The following is a 20913-nucleotide window of genomic DNA, read 5'->3' on the forward strand; positions in this document are numbered from 1 at the left end:
GGGATGTGGACGAGATGCGTTGGAGGGCATCTTTAACCACGTGGGAAGGGAAATTGCGGTCTCTAAAGAAGGAGGCCATCTGGTGTGTTCTGTGGTGGAACTGGTCCTCCTGGGAACAGATATGGTGGAGGCGGAGGAATTGGGAATACGGGATGGCATTTTTGCAGGAGGTAGGGTGGGAAGAGTGTAATCCAGGTAGCTGTGGGAGTCGATGGGTTTGTAAAAAATGTCGGTGTCAAGTCAGTCGTCATTAATGGAGATGGAGAGATCCAGGAAAGGGAGAGAGGTGTTAGAGATGGTCCAGGTAAATTTAAGGTCAGGGTGGAATGTGTTGGTGAAGATGTTCCTCATCTCTTGTCATCCAAGGTTCCTTCACTGTATCATCCCTTCCTTGCCTCAGTGGGACAAACCTATCTAACACTCGCTGCAAGTGCTTCCTAAACGACCTCCACATTTCTGTCATGCATTTCCCTGATAAAATCTGCTCCCAATTTATGCTTCATAGTCCAAGCCTAATAGCATTGTAATTCCCCCTCCCCTAATTAAATACTTCCCCATACCGTCTGCTTCTATCCCTCTCCATGCCTATAGTAAAGGTCAGGGAGCTGTGATCACTATCACCAAATCACCAAAATCTGACACCTGTCCTGGTTCTTTGCCAAGCGCCAAATTCAATATGGAATTCCCTTCTAGTCAGCCTATCTATATATTGAGTCAGGAATCCTTCCTGGACACACCTGACAAAATCTGCTCCTTCCAAACTATTTGCAATAAGGAGGTTCCAATCAATATTAGGGAAGTTGAAGTCACCCATGACAACAACCCTGTTACTCCTACACCTTTCCAAAATCTGCCCCCCACCGCCCCCATCCGCTCCTCCCTGTCTCTGTTGCTATTGAGCAGTCTATAGAAAACTCCAAATAAAGTGACTGTTTCTGACTTCCACCTATACTGATTCAGTCGAGAAACCCTCCTTGACAACCTCCCTTTCTGCAGCTGTGATAATATCCTTTATTAACAATGCCACTCCCCCACCTCTTTTACCCTCCTCCCTATTCCTTTTGAATAAACCCTTGACAAAACCCATTGACAATCCCTGATCCCTGATCTGAAGGTGAAGTTATGGTTGCTGGAGGTGGCAGAAGGTTATGGTGCAAGAAGTTCAGTGAAATCATCTTTACTGAAGTGGAGACATCTACCAACTTGCTCCTGCTGAGTTCAGGCAGAAGATTTATTCCCTAAGCACACTGACCAGATGTAAGAACATGAACCCCTGAACATTGAACAACCATTCCAAGTCTCCGTAATGGCCACAAGATCATAGTTTCAAGTACTGCTTTAAATTCATCACTTTTATTCTTGACACTTCTTGCATTAAAATGGACACACTTTAACCTATCACACTGACTGCAACTTTGTCCTATCAACTGTCTATCCTTACTCACAGGCTCTCTGCACACTGTATCTGCTTGCTCACTAGTTACCCCATCCTCTGATCCGGAGGTTCCCATCCCTCTACCAAGCTAGTTTAAACCCTCTCAAAGAGCTGTAGCAAACCTTCCGCCCAGGATATTGGTACCCTTCCAGTTCAGGTGCAACCCACCCTCCTTGTACAGGTCCCACCTTCCCCAGAAGGTATCCCAATGATCCACATATCTGAAACCTTCCCTCCTACACCAGCTCTGCAGACATGTGTTCAGCTGCACTCGCTTTCTGTTCCGAGTCTCACTAGCCTATGGCACTCCTGAGATGATTACTCTGCTTTTTCTGACTTTTAGCTTCCAACCTAACTCTCTATACTCACTTTTCAGGTCCTCATTCCTTTTCCTAGTTATGTTGTGGTACCGATATATAGCACGACTTCTGGTGGCTCACCCGCCCCCTTCAGAATTCTGTCAATACAATTCCTCACCGTGGCACCCAGGAAGCAACATACCATCTAGGGGTCTCGTTCACAGAATCTCCTGTCTGTTCCTCTAACCGTTGACTCTCCTATCACTGTTATTTCTTATCACTATTATGTTCTTCTGTTTTTATATTCTAATATGTACCCAGTGTGCTTAGGGAATAAATCTTCTGCCTGAACTTAGCAGGTGCAAGCTGGGAGATGTCTCCACTTCAGTAAAGGTGATTTCACTGAACCTCTTGCACCATAATCTTCTGCCACCTCCAGCAACCATAACTTCACCCTCAGAGCAGGGAGTCGATTACATTGTCAATGGCTTTGGATGGGATCATAGCCATGGTCTTTTCTGTATAAAGTTTCATTCAGACAGTAGCAGACAATATTTGCTTATTACAACAGTGATGTTTCTTAGGCCTTGAGATAGCTGAATATGTTTCTGTCTTGAGAGAAAAGCAGGTGGAGTGTGCATATGACTTTGTGAAGATTTCAGGTTTCCTCATGTGCAGAATGCCTTTGACTGAGAAGTTGACCTGTTATCTAAATGGGAAGAGACTTCGGGGTGCTATGTTACAGAGGGATCTGGTCGTCCTCATTCATGAGTCACAAGTAATAAAGAAAATGAATGAAATGTTGGCTTTTATAGATAAAGAAATCGAATATAAAGGTAAGGAAGTACTATTGCAACCATACAAGGCATTGATGAGACCGTACCTGGAGGATTGTGCACAGTTTTGGTCCCTTATTTGAGGAAAGATGTAGTGGTATTGGAGATGTTCAAAGGAGGTTCACTAGAATCATCCCAGAGATAAGGTGTTTGTCATATGAAGAGAGGTTGAACAGTTTGGGTCTATACTCTGTGGAACTTAGAAGAATGATGGGAGGTCAAATTGAGGTGTTCAAGACAATAAAAGGTGGAGATAAAATAGATGTGGAGTGGATGCTTCCTCTTGTGGGGCATTCGAGGACAAGAGATCATAGTCTTAGGATAAGGGGTAGTAAATTAACAAAAAGAGTTGAAGAAAAACTACTTAAACAAGGAGTTGTGAATCTGTGGAATTCACTACCCCAAAGTGCAGTGGATGCTGGGACAATGGATACATTTAAGGAGGAGTTAGACAGATCTTTAATTGATAATGGATTGAAGGGGTTATGGGGAGAAGGCAGGAAAATGGGGGCGAGGAACATATCAGGCATGATCAAATAGTGGAGTAGATTTGATGGGCCAATTGGCCTAATTTTCCAATATCTTATGAACTTATGACTGCATACATGTTGCATGTGGGTGTCATAATGTCTACTGTGAAATGCAATGCAACCAAAATGATCCACTCTCTCAATATCCAATTGATACATAACTATACTCAGTGCATCTGGCAAGTTAGTGCCTGGTAACATGACAGCAGTCATGATATCTTCATTCAGTAATTCATTATGCTTTCGGTATTTGAGCAACCTTAACCTACTAGAGGTATCTAATGCATGCCAAGGGCCATCTTTTGATTCCATGATTCATGACTCTGGTGTATAACTCATGCACACCTTGTCAGAATGCATGTCATGAATACTTTGCTGCCACACAGAATGACTTTTCAGATTATTAGATTGATTAAATAATGATTCACTCATTGGACCACTCTCAAGACACCCTGCAGAACTTAGCCAGGCATGTGGCAAGATTCATGGTCATGTGCTAAATGCTGACCTGCCTTGCTATCATGAGGGCATAGTCCACACTATCTGTATGGCAACTAGCTGAAGAGGAGGAGGAGGAGAACGGAATGACGAAAGGTTGAGGTGATCAAAACAGTCTCTTTCTAGTCAGTCACCTGATTGCAAAACCAGTAAAGACAATCCCAGTGGCTCTCAGACCAAAGTCCCTGTCACTGACCATCGCACTGTTCTCTTGATCACATTTCAAATTAAAAGCTAGCAAGAAATAAACATTCTAAACTAAATGTATATATTTTTATTGGATCAATTAGTCATGCCAGTGCATTCCCTCAGTGCATTCTCTATTGTGTGCCTTCGACTATCCTTGTACTGCTATGCGTGGATAGTCAAGCAACTTCATCATGGGTGCTGGACAGCAGCTGACTGTTAGTGGAGGTGTCTGCAGATAGCCTACAAGAATGACTCGAAGCAGCTCTGACCCTCAAATATTTGACATTGGGCTACACCATCTCAGCATTGATGGTGACAGTCTGAGCTGGTTGCTTGCAGCACCAGCAATTTTCCTGAAGGGGCTTCCCCTCCAACACTTAGCCCCTTAATTTTGTTAAAGGTTTCTTTCTGTACCAGATGAAGGCTACCTCCAAACTAGCCCCTGTTTTAGGTGGCACTGCTGAGGCTACAGAACTGACAACCCTCCGAATAGGATGCCAGAAATAGTGGCAACTATTTAATTGGGTGCTGCCCATGAAATTCAGGGAGACTTCCTGCTCCAGGGAGAAAAATATCCTCCTGATTTCAGGCTGTCTGCTATCACTCAAATTCTGTTCTATTGCTCAAATAAGCTGTCATTCCAGCACCCAGCTGCTGTTGATACAACTTTATTACAAAGGGGAATGACTGTTACTGGCTGATTATTCGGTGCCGTACAATCAAGTAATACCTGGAGTTCACTTCATGGTAATCAAGATTGAGAACCTTGTTTTGTTCGGTATTATTCTGGATAAACGATCTGATCTCATTACTCCAGTTGAGATCAGCTAAGTTGCTTCAGTTTATGGGATTGAACCTGAGACTTTCCTATCTCCATAGCCCAGAATGATGTGCACTTAACACTGAATCTCAATAATATGCCAAAGAGATTTGACAATGGCCATCAGCTAGAGAGACAGCGGAAGCCCTGAATCATCTAGCCAATCAGAAGCTGGCAATTCTGTTGAATGGCATACCACTGGGAAGGTGGTATTTGCTGCAGATACAACACTCACCCAAAGCCATAGGATTGTCTCTGGTTCTCACACTATAGGTAAAAGTGATGGTGGCAGGTGTTTGTATGGTAGGGATAGTGAAGTGGATTGATATCACTTTGTGCCTTTAAATGAGGGGATCCCCTCTGGAAACCTACAAGCAATTCCAACAGATTATTGTTGTCGTGCTACCTGCATGTGGAGCCCACTTTTCATCAATGGATTAATATTTGTGCTGATGGGATGAGGTTTGTAAGCAGGCATTAATTGCCCACTAATGAGGCTCAGTTGGCTACAGGGTCAGGTGGGAAGGGCACCCACATAGCCTTAAGTAGAGGATAGGAATTAGCTGGAATCCCCACTCTCCACCCTACCTCCTGATTATGTGCTTCTCATAGCCAAATTCGCCACAGGAGGGCACAGGATTCTGCAAAATATCTTTTTGTTTTCCCTGGTATTGATTGCATTTTCACTGTTTAATAAACAATTAGTCCTAACAAAAATTTGTACTTTAAATGCATTCATGGGAATGAATGTATGTGCATTTTGGAGCACTTTTGTTGTAACTAAATATTGCTGTGGAATTGAAACAAATGATATATATCAATTGCTGCTTTGCCTGTAATGCATTAAAAGCATTGCTCTGATGAATGCTCAGACAATACATGCTAAAAACTTGATAATGTTGGATTTCAGCGGCCCTCATCCCTGAATGATGAGTGCTAGATATATTGGGCCTTGGGCCAAATTTAGTTGGCCCCCACCATGTTCACATTAGCAATGTCTGGTATCCAGATGGGGATGTCAGAATGGTGATTTAGCTCATGGACCAGAGTGTTGCATGGTAGGGATCATGAAGTGGATTGATATCACTTTGTGCCTTTAAATGAGGGGATCCTCCCCCAACATTGGCATGGGAGACCGATGGATGGGAATTGAGGCTCAGGAGAGGAGGCCCAGTGAAAAATCAAGACAGGAAGCTGTGTAATTGAATTGGTGGTTAGGAGAATACGCCATAGGGGACAATTGGGCTTTGTGAGTTGTGGCAATTCGTCAAGAACACCAGCAGCTTACGTTCATATAAATAATTTTTCTTTATTGATGCACATGACAGCCCAATCCAGCTTTTTCAAATTAAAATCTGTGATGGTGTTGACTGCCTCGAGGCAACCAGTTTAGGGTGAGTGACCCAAACAGTGTTTGGCCCTTTATTCACATGAAAAAGACCTGTTTCAGGTGTGAGTAAAGGAGATCTTCCCTTTGCAATATTCCATTTTGTGGTGGGCATACTTCCAGTTGGGAATGTGCTTACGTTTCCTGTCTGCCAGAGGACATAAAATTGGGTGCCAAGACAGTGGTAAATGCTCATTACTTGCCTACACCTGCAGGAGTTTGACTTATGGTGGGAGAGCCATTGGGCATAATGGGACATAATGAGCAGGAAATCACTGCTACAAGGATCAATATGCAGGTCCACAAATGTTAAGGTGACAATACTCTATTCCATTGTGTTCACTGCAACTACTTCCGGCTGCCATTGTGTTGCACCACTTTCTGTTTTGTGATCGTTCTAACCTGCCCTATCACTAATAATCTTGGTCAGGAGTCACACGACACCAGATTATAGTCCAACAGGCTTATTTGAAATCACAAGCTCTCGAAGCACTGCCCCTTTACCTGATGAAGGGGCAGTGCTCTGAAAGTTTGTGATTTCAAATAAACATGTTGGCCTATTACTTGGTGTCATGTGACTTCTGACCTTGTCCACCCCCAGCACCTCCACATCATATCGTGGCAACAGGCCCTTCGGCCCAACACGTCCATACTGACCCTCTAAAGAGTAACCCACCCAGACCCATTCACTTACCTTATTGTCCACCTTCACCCCTAACTAATGCACCTACCTTCACATCCCTGAACACTCTGGGCAATTTAGTATGGCCAATTCACCTAATCTGCACATCTTTGGATTGTGGGAGGAAACTGGAGGAAACCCACGCAGACACAGGGAGCATGTGCAAACTCCACACAGACAGTCACCCGAGGCTGGAATCGAACCCAGGTCCCTGGAGCTGTGAGACAGCATTGCTAACCAGTGAGCCACTGTGTGAATGAGTAATAACCTTGAAATTCCAGCATTTTTGGGAGGTTCTGCTGCCAGAGTCACAGGTGGAAACTGGATTAACATGCATGGAATTTCAGGGCTGCTAGTGTTCTGTGAAGTTTCTACTCAGAGTAGTTTGTTTAGCTGAGTCAAATGTTTTCATTCTGAACAAGTTGAACAATTTGCCAAAGCATCACAGAGTTAATGACTTCTTTTAAGCTTTCCAGTTCCACCATTTTTCTTTTAACCTTGATATAATGACAGAATTTGAATGTAAAGTTATGAACAGTGACTTCTTGCTTGAACTTTTTTTCACAAGGGAGAAGGAGATTACGAAGGAAAATGAAATAAGGACAGTCAAGCTCAGGATATAAATTTAAGCAAGCTATTTAACTTAGATTTTGTGAAACTCATTTGAGGATATAATTACCAAGTTAAAATACCTGAATCAAGATTCTTTTCCCAATCACAATTATTGTGGATTCAAAAACTACAAATCCAGTAAAAACAGCCAACATAAGGTTGCCTCGATGCATTCAAAAAAATGGAATACTTTTCTATTACTAAATGAACATGAAGTTGTGTTCTTTGAAGATAAAAGATTTTCTGGAAATTTCATGGGGTATGTTACGTGATCAACCCTTTTGTCAGAGTTGAATAGATTGCATTCTAATGCTATAGGTATAGTCCAATAATTGTTTGACAACAGTTCATTTTGATAAGAGTAAGAGCAACTGGGACAAAGTTATATGTTTATTCAGAAAAGGCAGAGTTCTGTTGTGCAAATTTAAACTTTGTGATTGCAAGTAAAATTCTCAATGTTACAAAATTGCCAATTAAACAATTGCTTTAAAACTTAAAGATGATTTAGCAAACAATTTGGTTACTTTTTGCCACTTTCCTCTTCACCAAAAATACAATAAGCTTTTCCTGCTGTATGGAACCACACAACTGGTTATTATGAGTAGAATGTTATACTCCCTTGGTGTAGGCTGAGGGAGGGGAGTATCTAAAATAATGTGTCATGGTAGTGGAATTTGCTTAACATCTGCCATCCCTATTGGTATTTCACCTGTGGCAGGGTGGACTGATTGCTCTTTGCCAATTGAAGACCTTAGGTGGCCATTTCATAGCTGCTGAAGGGCCTCCCCCGGCCAACACTGGGATTTTCCTGCAGCAGTAAAGGCTCATGCCAAGTGTCCAGATGCCAGCAGTGGCCATGCTGGATGGGAATGAGGTTTGTTTCTAGCTCCATTTTCAGAGGTACCCCAGGTATTCATCCCAAACCTCACAATGTAACAGTCCCTCTCCCTCACCCTGTCATAGCCTTTGTCTGGATTCTCATGTCTCCACATTTTCGAGTGATTCCCTGCATGCCCGGTTGTTGCCATTACTCCTAGTGATGCTGCTGATTCAAGATAGGCAGCTCTCACAGACTCAAGTTCCTCTTAATTGTGGGAAGAAGTCTCAACTCAAATCAATAAAAGGAAGAAGACAATAAAATGGTTAAAAATCACACAACATCAGGTTATAGTCCAACAGGTTTAATTGGTAGCATACTAGCTTTTGGAGCGCTGCTCCTTCATCAGGTGATAGTGGAGGACACAATTCTAAGGCACAGAATTTATAGCAAAAATTTACAGTGTGATGTAACTGAAATTTTTCAATGTATAATTTCAGTTACGTCACACTGTAAATTTTTGCTATAAATTCTATGTCTTAGAATCGTGTCCTCCGTTATCACCTGATGAAGGAGCAGCGCTCCAAAAGCTAGTGTGCCTCCAATTAAACATGTTGGACTATAACCTAGTGTTGTGTGATTTTTAACTTTGTACACCCCAGTCCAACACCAGCAACTCCAAATCATAAAATGGTTGGCGGCCTAACTCTAATCCTGAATTTTATGCTGGGGTGAGGAGCCCATGTTCCTGTGTAAACTTTTGACTCGCTGTTCAACTACAGAAAGAGATAAAGATCATCACAGCCTGGCATTATATATTGGCACATCCTGGCTGTGTTGCTTTCTGTAATCCAGGATGAGTAAGGCCATGGTGACAGGAATAGGCCATTCATCCCATCATGCCATTCTCATTCCATTCCTCACAACTGATGTTTCGTATCTCCATCTGGATGTTTTCTAATCCTTAACACTCTTCACCTGAAAAAGCCTACTGACTTCAATTTTAAATATTTACATTGACACGAGCCTCAAAAGATTTTGAGGGAGAGAGTTTCCCTCAAGGTATAATTTTAATTTTTAAGTGTTTCCCTTTGTCCTTGACCACCATGGCAGAAGAGATTGCTTTTTTCCATCCATCCTATCAACTCCTTTAATCATCTTAAGAACTTAGATCATCCTTAATCTTCTTTGCTTCAGGAAATATAATTGTAGTTTGTGTGATCTGCTCACCCTTTTAGTTCTGATATAATACTGATCAATTTACCCTGCACCCTTCAATATCATTTTTATCACAACTGCTACTCAGCTGGCTGAGACTGGCTAACCCAGCACATACTGGGGCTGATGCTAGAACCCTCCCAGGTTTTACACTCAACTCCTTCAGAGTAAATGTGCTGAGCCACAAGCTTTTACTGATTTATAATCTGTAATTTCAGTATGTGAAAATTGGAACTGGAGGAGTTGCAGGATCCATGTGAATTAATATTCCACTTTATCACGACAATGATTACACACCTGGTCATAAAACATAACTGTTGTACATTTGTGATGTGCCGTTTGTGCCACAACTCTTTTTGATGTCTTGATTTGTAACTGAAAAATGTTCTACAAAAACTTCGCCATCACACTATTTACCTGGCGGAGTAGAATTGGGCAGTGGGGTGCTGAGGTCAGTAAGGAATCTTACCAATATTTATCAGTTTTATGTTGGTTATAGCTTTCATTGGGAGATTTTAGTTATCATGATAGGGTTAGTGTCCTAGTCACTATTAATAAAAACTTGATTTATATTTCTTATTTATGAATTGAATTTAAATTCCATCAGCTGGTGTGGTGGGATTTGAACCCAGTGTTTTGTTGGGTGAGTTATATCAGACTCAAAATATTAATTCTATTTCTTTCTCTACAGATGCTGCTCGACCTGTTTCTCCAGCAAATACTGTTTTTATTTCAAACTTTCAACATCTACAATATTTTGTTTTTATTTGACATCTTGGTTCATTCTCTGACAGTAGGACTTGAACACATTTCATTTATTATCAGATTACCTGGTTCTTTCAGATTAATTTTTTTATCATGTTCTGAATCATTTCCCTTCCCTTTTCATTCTTGAAGAATCGTACTTTAACTGAGAATGTTCATGAGCATTAACAAAGCCCTGCCTTCAAAATTAACTACAGGCAAATGTGCAAAATGTATGTCGACTTGTCCTTATTATTTCTTTCACACCTTCATGTCCTTTTTAATGCAGCAAAGTCTAACCACATTAACTGCATTTCTCAGACAGCTAAATGGGAGCTTCACTGCTTTCACCATTAAAAAAATACATCTTTTATATCATGTAAACTAGAATTTAATTGCATGCCAGTGCAAATGTTTCATCGGTAATTCTCTTTTTTAAACTGAGGTACTCTCCATTTGGTTATAGCTTTCATTGGGAGATTTTAGTTGTCATGATAGGGTGAGTGTCCTAGTCACTATTAATAAAAACTTGCTTTATATTTCTTATTTATGAATTGAATTTAAATTCCACCATGCTGAGCCTCCTGCTTTTACAACTTTGCAAGTAAAGATATCAGAAGCACAGTTATTTTGTGACAGGCATTTCAAGGGTGGGTCCACAATAAAGCACAGGCAAACTCACTCCATGGTTAAAACCATTACTTGCCACCTTTCCCTAATGAATTGAAGTCCTGTGTTTATATGAAATACACCTTTTGCAGTACAGCAAGGTAAATAAAATTTGATCAACTGCCTGGCAATGGGCCAAAGCATCAGACACACCTGGGACATGAATTTGTGTCAACCAAGATGCAAAATGTGTGCTTAAACAGCTTAATTATTGGAATACAGAGTAAACTATTGACCCACATTACAGAATAATTGTCACTTTGCATTCCCATTCAAATCCTGATTTCAAAAATTCTCTGTGTGATTGACAAATACACCTTAGGTCAAACATTTTGTGGTAACAGAATACAGTTTGCGGACAACATGAAGAGATATTAGTAAAACCTGTTCCACCGTTTAAAGCCTGCTTGTTGACAGCAATTGCGCCGATGCAATGGTCACATGCTATCTTGCTTTTCCGATTGCAGGTGCAATTCTTGCAAGCAGAGATGCTGACAGTAGTTTCATATAAAGTGGGAAGTTTAATTTTAATGCTTAAATTGGTTACTGTCTTATTCAACCTTCAGGTGGGATGTGGCAGTGTTTCAAGAGCATCACAATCTGGATCCCTACCTCAATAGATTGTCCAACCACAGAAGGGTTGAGCTTCATCTGTTTCTGTGCTACACTCAGTATGCACCTATTGAAATTCTGGCACTGAATCTTACAAGAAAACAGGCAAAAACAATCTCAATTCAGATACCCTGTAGATGACATCATTATAATAAATGAAACAGGAGCTGACTACTGGATGCTCACAGGCAGTGCAAAATAGCATACATTTCCCTAGGGTTTTCTTTTCCTTCGGTCTGTCATATCTGAAATGGCATTGGGAGCAAATGCTGTCCTATCCTCTTTATAATGAAGCCCACATACTCTGCAGATTAGAAATACTATCAATAATATTCAGTAAAATGTAGCAAAAAGCTAATATTATTATTTCTTATTCTTTTCTCAATGTCATTTTTCTACAAGAGAAACACCCTTTAAACTGGGTCATATATTTCTTTAGATTAGTAAATGAAATCATTGCTTATGAAAAACATTGCAAGTATTATAGCTGAACACTCTCAGAATTATTAGAGTGATATTTAATCATTCATAAGTGCATGGCACTGCAGTCCGAGGGTCCTTGAATACCATTGATATCCAGATCAATTTCCCTCATCCTCATTCCCAATCCATTCAACACTTTTTCTAACACTCTGCTGCAAATTATTTATGGGGGAAATGATGGCAGCAAGCCAAGTTTCACAGACCAGTAGATGGACCAAAAAAAAATCTTTTATTTGAAAGTACAGCAGATCCACAAGAGAGCACAGCAAGAGGGTGAGTGTATTGAGCAAAAGACAGGAGAGCTCCACTTACCCCTGCGTGCTTCAGCAGTCAGCTTCTTGTCATGACGGGCTGTTTTGTGTACACACACTGTTAAGAGTGCCTCCCTATCCTTCACAGCAGCATCAGTGCCTGCCGCGGGAGGAAGCCAGGATCACTGCAGTAGTGTCGAAGACAGATCCCAGCAGCTAGCAGCACTCTTCTTTTTCCCTTTCTTCTCCCTGGTTCCTCCAGAATATGTATGGGTGTGATTTGATTAGAGTGCAGTAATCAAGTTGTCGTGTGTGTGTGTGTGGAAGGAATGGGGGAGGGTGGGGAGGGGGGAATGAGGGGGGCGTGGGTAGGTCCACGCCAACACCAGCCACAGAGCTAATATTCGTTTTGACAGGAAGGCTTGAGCAGTCCTTGCTGAGACCCACTCACAGCAGCTACAGTAGCACAGCTGATCTGTTTGAGGTGCGCGCTTACAGAAAATCACGATGTCCCCCGATTGGCTGCCAGTGGAGGATGCTGTCTGGACTGCCATTACTACTGGCAAATCAATTGCTTGCTGCCTGCTCCATAGCTGTACAGGGAAAAGGGGAGTATTTAGAAATGATAACTACAATCGATCAGTATTTCTATCCTTAGTTAATACGACACCTGCACCAACAAAAATATCACACAGGTGTGAATCCCTTTGATGATTAAAAGTAACAATGGGTAAAACAGTGTTAGAACTCATCTTGTCCAAGTATTGTTAGCTTTTTATCTGGGTGCTGCAGTGTATACTGGCATCCTCTCGCTGTGAGCAGAACTGACATTCCAGTAAGGCAGAGAAGCACAAAGCTGTGTCTGTTAGAAACACATTGCCAGCATGGGGGATATTTTTCCCAATTATTCTACTGTTTGGCTTTGCTCCATGCTGTTGATTCATAATAAAAAGTTCCAGTAATGTTTTACATTGCTGAAGTGTATCTGTGTGATTTCTGGCTGATGCCCTGAATAGCTGCATTGCAAAGCTGATGGGAAAATTTTCTGCTTAGTAGTACCCTTTTTATAAATCTTAAAATTGCCATTGATATAATTTTATTTTTCTTTTGGTCTTGTGGACAGCACAGATCCACACTACAATACAATCAGAACCTCCATTTGAGGTTTGGCAGGCTGTGCAAATTGATTCAGCTCTTGCACGCCCTTAGGCTCAGGTTCGTTCCCTAGTCGTTATTGCCTTTAAGTGCAGTATTATCATGTTTGCACTCCTGGTATGTGGGTCCTTTCCAATCTCCCACCAGTTGTTGCCATTAAGGGGAGCTATGTGGAACTGCGGAGAAACAACAACAACTTGCATTTATATAGTGCTGTTGACATGATTAAAAATCCCAAGGCATTTCATAGGAGCATTATCAAGCAAAATTTGACGTTAAGCCACATAATTAGAGCAGATGTCTATTTGGGTCAATTTCTGCTGTTGCTCCAAAGAATTGACCAGCTTCCTGCTGAAACTACAATGGAAATTCAAAAGATGGAAGCACGAAAAAATAATTGGAAGATTGCAAAGATCTCCAAATATTGTAGAGCTGCTGGAGACTATTAGAGATAGGGAGAGCAAGGCCAAAGAGGGACTTGGGAACAAGAATGAGAATTTTTAAATTTAGGCCTTGTCGAACTGGGAGCCAATATAGATCATAGAACATGTGGCATGATGGGTGAAAGGGAATTGATGCAAGTTAGGGCATCAGAATTTTGAAATAGCTCAAACTTGGGAGGTTGGCCAAGAAAACATTTGAATCATCCATTTGAAGTTAACAAAGGTGTGAATGAGGGTTTCAGCAAGAATTGAGCTGAGGCAAGGATGATGTCAGGTCATGATAGAAATGAAATAGATGATCCTGATAATGTAACATAAGATAAGTAACATAAACTTTGTTTTAGTTTATTGCAACACAAAGTGTGTGAAGTTTTGTTCAGCCTTAGATAGTTATTGGGAAAAGGGATAGTGCACGTGGTGCCTCATTGTGGGAAGGGCACTAGCATGGGTACATTATGCTATGGTAGCTCAGTGGTTAGCACTGCTTCCTCACAGCACCAGGGACCCGGGTTCGACTCCAGCCTCGGGCGACTGTCTGTGTGGAGTTTGTATGTTCTCCCCGTGTCTATGTTGGTTTCCTCCAGGTGCTTCAGTTTCCTCCTACAATCCAAAGATGTTAGGTGAATTGGTCATGCTAAATTGCCCATAGTGTTCATGGATGTGTAGGTGAAGGGTAAATGTAGAGTAATAGGCTTGGAGAATGGGTCTGGGTAGGTTACTGTTTGGAGGGTTGGTGTGTACTTGTTGGGCCAAATGGCCTGTATCCACACTGTAGGAATTCTATGATATAGAGACACCTAAAGCATCAGGAATGGTTTATCTTTTTACTATTTGAGGTCTTGGACAAGAAATCTTCATGGGTCATTGGGGATGTTGTATTTCTTCATGGCTGAGTTTGATCCCAGCCAGACAAGTGCTTCGCACAGCTTAAAATCAGGCATTTAAATAGGTTTAGGGGAATGCAGCCTGGGAGCTGGGGAGAGAATGGGGGCATGGTAATGGATGGAGTGGAGAGTGTGAGAAGAAAATGCAACTTCCATCCATGATGCTTTGACTTTTAAGGTGAAAATGTTAGTGAAGGTTTGTTTTTTGAGGTAATTTGGTAAGTTACTGTATCTATTCAAAGAAGAAAGAGGGGTTGGTCACCTGTATATAACCTACAAGAGCTTAAGGGCCTACTGTTCCATCTAGATCTGCAAGATGACCAACAAATATGCCATAAGCTGCAGAAATTAAAGCCTCTGCAAACTACGAGAAGAAATATCCATTTCCATGAAGGATTCACTCAAAATGTGTTTGAAGTGAGAGCATTTCTCATACTTCCACCTGACCAAGAATAATGCTTGAGAAACTCAAATTCACCAAGAAGGAGGTCAGAACATTGTCAGTTTTTACAACAAGTCCTGCAGTCTCACATGAGGTGCTACCAGTGGTCAATAAACACATGGCTGTATTGATTTCTATGTGACTTGATCAGTCTAGACAGCAATGTGTTATATAGTAAATGTCACCCAATGCACCATTAATGTCTATATCTTCGTATGCAGCCCCTCAAGGCTAAGGATGACTTTCTTTTCAACTCCAAGCTAAATAAACAGTCCAATTCTGGATCCTCTCTCCCCACATACAGACCAGGCATGTTTGAAGAAGTGGGTCGGTAGGGTGTTTGGATTTTTGCCCACACACTCCACTGCTTGTTCTTGGTCTCTACCTAGAGATGCTTGAAACAGTTGGCACCTTTGGAGATGATTCTTCTTCTATCTGGGCAATCTTGGACAAGAAATTTCTATTGGTCACTGGGGATGTTGCATTTCTTTGAGGCTGAGTTTGCTGTTCCCAGCCACACAAGGGCTATGTGCCACTTAAGTTCTGAACTTTGAATTCTGGGCAATTAGGGATGGGCATTAAATGCTGACCTAGCTAAAGATGCCCACATCCTGTGAATGAATATAAAAAATGTTAAAATGACCTTCCTGTGGTGGATAGCAGGAAGTCCCCTTTCTACACTTGATGCCTTTTCTTGAAGATGATCACAATTTACAGCATCCACTTTACTTCTTCCAGAGAGATGAGGTCATGTATTTGTGCTAAGAATGCTTTTCTACTATATTTCAGAACAAATTATATCAGCGCCAATGGCCTTATTGATCCTCAGCTGTTGGATGGCCTTTTCAACCTCATGTCAGGCTGGTGTTATGCTGAGGTTATTATGGATAGCATGCTGTTAGATGTGGTCAAGGCCACTCATGTCAAGGATGGAAATTTGATTGAGGAGAAGTGCTCTTTCCAATGATCACTGATTGGACCTCTGTCCTTGATTCCTTCATTTCTAGCTCCGTTGAGGTAGGACCTTTGGTGCTTGGCCCATAGAAGGTCCTGACTGTGCTGAAGAATCAACGGACATTATTGTTGCTGCTGAGTTGCTGAATTTCCAGTGCTTTTTCTACTTACGTTCTTTGGGTTGTTAGTTTTCTTTGTTAGACCTTAGCCTCAAAATGTCTGTTTACCTTTTTTCTTTTCTTCAAAATTTGGATGTGCTCCCACTTCAGGTTTACCTTGTACTTGGCATTTAGTAGCTTCTAGGTTGCCTGGTCGTTCTTGTCAAACCAGTCTTGATATTTCCTAGTTGAGAAATCAGAGTCTTCTTGCAAGTACTGTTGACGATGAATTCGATGGCAGACCACACATTGTGGACATTCTATGGTTCTTGTTCATTGGAACTTGAAAGACATGCAGCCACTAGAAACATTGTGGAGAAAACTATCAAAGTTTGTAAGCAATGATTTCCCTCCCAAAATCACTTGGGAAGAGCTCTGCATTCACTGCAACAACATCATCTTGAGGAGACAGCTATTACCACTGGGAACCTGGGCTTTCTTGGGAAGGAGGAGGAGAAAGTGGAGGAGGCAGGAGGCAATTTGGAACCCTTCACTCCAGAAGGACTGTCTGAGAGCACCTGCTCTGACTGTCCTACACTTTGGGAGTCCTTCACCACCATGGACACCATTCCCCGACTTACCATCCAACTAAAAAGTCGCATCAATGTCGTCTTGGTCAGTGGCCTATATTAGAAGCTGCTACCATCCAAAAATAAATCAATTTCTTTAAACAGCAATGAGATAACGACCTTCTGTATTTCTTTTAGTGCCATTTTTCCATGTTCCTTTGCCTGTTGCAGTGCTCCTATGCAGCGCTATGCCAGTAGATGCAGTGTGCCTGCTGACATTTAGTGGGTGAGACCACTGATGGTCTTGCAGTACAGTATCAAGCATCTCTGTGCATAAAAGACCTAGCTTCGATGGCACCATCTTGTCATTGGAGGTAGTAGTCTGGACCTCAGAGAAACAACAACAAGGGCAATGACAGTGGTTGGAACATGAAGCCTGTCACCCTGATCATGCTCAACAGTGCCACAGTTGCACCACTTTTTGTATAAGAGGCAGCAGCAACTCTCTTTCATTCACTGAAGCTTCCATTTAACGACCAACAGAAGGCCTTTAAGAGCTGAAGATGAGCTGGAATATGTGCTAACCTCTCATACTCTGCAGCCCCTGACAAACAGCCAGCTAGTCAGTAATGTGAATCATATTCATCTGCACACAGAAAAAAGGAAAATAAGATGGCAGCACAAAATCTGCATTCTGCCTGCCTCAGCAGGATAGATCGCAATCCATGCTTGAAAATGCATGCAAAATTTAGATCCAATTGTTTACTCTTTTTTATATCAAAACTGTGCCTTCTGAATGTGTCATATTCTTAAAGCATCTTTAAATATTCCAATTAGTCAACTCAGAACTTAAATCTACCTCAGTGGAATGAAGGTCAGACCGTTTCTAATCATGAGCGCATGATTCTGAATTCAACATTACCAGACAGGCAGTGAAGTTTAAATAATCTCCAGAAATTACTATTTCTGAGCTCCAGCTGTAATATGCTGTTCAAGTCAAAACCTGTCTGTTTTCAAACCAAATGATGCCATTTTGAAAGCAGTTGTTTCTCAGGCATACTGGATACATGGATTTGACTATTCTCTCTATATTAGACATCTTAATTTTTGTTGTGTGTGTGAAGCCCCGAGATAACTTGAGTTCCTCCTTCTGCATAACTGTCCATAAACTGAGTGCCCAGTCCACTGAACATTTCTTGCTGTGACCCTATCAGCTTTCTACAATAACCTGCCCTCAAAGTCAACTCTGCACAAGAACTAGCACTTCAAGTTCATTATGACCCTTCATCAAAGTTCTGATGAAGGTTCACTGATCTGAAATGTTAATATTAGGAGAAAAGGACTTATACTTGAAATGTCGACTCTCCTGCTCCTTGGATGCTGCCTGACCTGCTGTGCTTTTCCAGTGCCACACTTCTTGACTGAAACGTTAACATGTTTGTTTCCACAGATACTGCCTGACCTGCTGAGTATTTCTTGAATTTTCTATTTTTATTTCCGTTCTCCAACATCTGCAGTATTTTATTTTTATTCAATTGTGTAGAAATTTATCTTGATAAATATTGTAAAATGGACAGGATCACATCAACTGCCTGTTCAGTGGAATTTATTGGATCTGAATGTCACATGGGGAGTATAAAAAGCAGGCTTTGTGATCCTATTGAAGGTAAACCTCTATGCCGTAGAGGTTCTTAGAACAGAGGTAGTTAAGTGGAGGTGATCAAAACAATGAGGGGCTCTTGGTGCCAATCTCTGACATAATACTTCCAAGGATGAAATTAAATAACAGTGCATCTTAAGGGAAGCTGGGTTTGAAGTGACATATTTTCAACACCTAAAATGTTGTATCATTTTGATGGAGGAGCAGTAAGAAGCCACTGTTTTAAGTGGCAAACGTGTCAGTACTCACAGGATGCAGTTTTAAAATGAATGACAAAGGAATGAGAGACAATATGAGAGTATGTTTTATTACCTATTCAGTGATGTCTAAAAGAGTGGTGGAAGCAAATTCTTTCTAACTTTTAAAATATAATTGTATGAGTGTTTCACACACAAACACTTATGGGGCTACAAGAAAGAGTAAAAGAATGAGACTAATTGAATAACTCCATCAAAGAGCCAGCACAGATACAATGAGCCAAATGGCTTCTTTTTGTGCTATATTGGAAAAGCTGAAGTAGTCCTTTTTAGAGATGGTTGGGAGGCATTTGGTGAAGACGTTCAAAATCAATAAGGGCCTGTTCAGAGTAAATAGAGTGAAACTTAGTGGAAGAATTGAGTTTAGTTTAGATAAGTGTGAGGTGCTGCATTTTGGAAAGGCAAATCATGGCAAGACCTATGCACTTAATGGTAAGGTCCTAGGGAATGTTGCTGAACAAAGAAACCTTGGAGTGCAGGTTTATAGTTCATTGAAACTGGAGTCACAGGGAGGTAGTATAGTGAAGAAAGCCTTTATTGACCGGTGCATAGAATTGGTGCAGAGTATGCGACATTGATTTGGCCACTATTAGAGTACTGCATGCAATTCTGGTCTCCCTCCTAATAGGAAGGATGTTGGGAAACTTGAAAGAGCTCAGAAAAGATTTGCAAGGATGTTGCCAGGGTTGCAGCGGGCTGCAACACAAGGCTGAAGACCCGGGAGGTTTTTCTCCCTGGAGCATTGGAGGCTGTGATGTGATCTTACAAAATCATGAGGGGCATGGATAGGATAAATAGGCAAAGTCTTTTCCTTTGGGTGGGGGAGTCCACAACTAGAGGGCATAGGTTTAAGGTGAGGGGGGAAAGATACAAAAAGGGACCTAAGGGACAACTTTTTCATGCAGGTGGTGCATGTATGGAATGAGCTGCCAGAGGAACTGGTGGAGGCTGGTATAATTACAGCATTTAAAAGACATCTGGATTGACCTATGAATAGAAGCAGTTTAGAGGTATATGGGACTAGATTTATATAAAATACCTGCTCACCATGGACAAATTGGACTGAATGGTCTGTTTCTGTGCTGTATATCTCTATGTCTCTAATTGGGGACCAGGAAACATTGATATATCCAACAATACTCAAGAAGTTTGTGAGAAGATTTGTAGCTCGGGTGCTCGTTGCTGTGGTTCTGTTCGCCGAGCTGGAAGTTTTTGTTGCAAACGTTTCGTCCCCTGTCTCGGTGACATCCTCAGTGCTTGGGAGCCTCCTGTGAAGCGCTTCTGTGGTGTTTCCTCCGGCATTTATAGTGGCCTGTCCCTGCCGCTTCCGGTTATCAGTTTCAGCTGTCCGCTGTAGTGGCCGGTATATTGGGTCCAGGTCGATGTGTTTGTTGATGGAGTTTGTGGATGAGTGCCATGCTTCTAGGAATTCCCTGGCTGTTCTTTCTTTGGCTTGCCCTATAATGGTAGTAATCAACGAGGTAAAAACAATGACTGCAGATGCTGGAAACCAGATTCTGGATCAGTGGTGCTGGAAGAGCACAGCAATTCAGGCAGCATCCGAGGACAGGCAAAATCGACGTTTCGGGCAAAAGCCCTTCATCAGGAATAAAGGCAGAGAGCCTGAAGCATGGAGAGATAAGCTACCCTCTCAGGCAACATGTTCCATATTTGACCCATCCCCTGGGTAATTTGCTTTTCCATCAGATCCTCGCGAAATGCTTCATTTTTCACTTTAACCTTAATTCAATTGGTCTAAGACATGCCTACATCGCGGAAGTATTTATCACAATCGGCCCAGTCTATATCACTCACCATTATGTCTGCATCAATTGCCCCCTTAGCCTCTTCTGCTCCACAGACCCCAAACAAAAGTTAACTTTTTGCTGAGACCTCTCACTTCAGGGAACATCCCGTGAAACCTCTCTGCAATCTCTGCAGTGCAATTGTTCCCTGCCGATTTTGTAGCGATTGGACCCGCGCAGACTGTGGACTAACCATATCTTTCTTTAGAGTCTGCAACAATACTTCCTTCCTCCTATATTCCACCCTGTGGCTGATGATTATGCTTCCTTACGAACTTGCAGATGCAAGGACTACTGGGTTTTCAGTTCAGTACAACAGTGAACCTTTCATCGTTTTAAGTAAAGGTCCTGCTGAGAGCCCTGTCATTGACGGTGCCAGGAATCTTCACTGCCAAAACAAAACTTTCCTGAGCATAACGCACCGCCTTTCCCCCGGTACCTCCCGCTATATGCCTCATCATTAGAGCAGATGCGATCGGGAGGTAAGCTAAGAGAATGGAAGAGAGTCCATTCAGGTAGGATACTGTGACGATGCATAATAAATGTAACAGTGGAAATTGAAAG

General features: G+C 41.8%; 2 protein-coding genes across 2 annotated transcripts in view; one reads left to right on the forward strand and one right to left on the reverse strand.

Moving 5' to 3' along the window:
- The window catches only part of gnaz (guanine nucleotide binding protein (G protein), alpha z polypeptide), a 282500-nt gene extending 269926 nt beyond the window's left edge, over positions 1-12574 (reverse strand). Inside the window, exon 1 of the mRNA XM_043716093.1 lies at positions 12144-12574. The gene's annotated coding sequence lies outside the window, so the exon portion shown is untranslated. The remainder of the gene's footprint in view (positions 1-12143) is intronic.
- rsph14 (radial spoke head 14 homolog) overlaps positions 1-20913 on the forward strand; it is a 706085-nt gene that overhangs the window by 399222 nt on the left and 285950 nt on the right. The gene's annotated exons all lie outside the window — the stretch shown is intronic.

This window comes from Chiloscyllium plagiosum, chromosome 25, assembly GCF_004010195.1.
Source record: "Chiloscyllium plagiosum isolate BGI_BamShark_2017 chromosome 25, ASM401019v2, whole genome shotgun sequence".
In the NCBI taxonomy this organism is placed as follows: Eukaryota; Metazoa; Chordata; class Chondrichthyes; order Orectolobiformes; family Hemiscylliidae; genus Chiloscyllium; species Chiloscyllium plagiosum.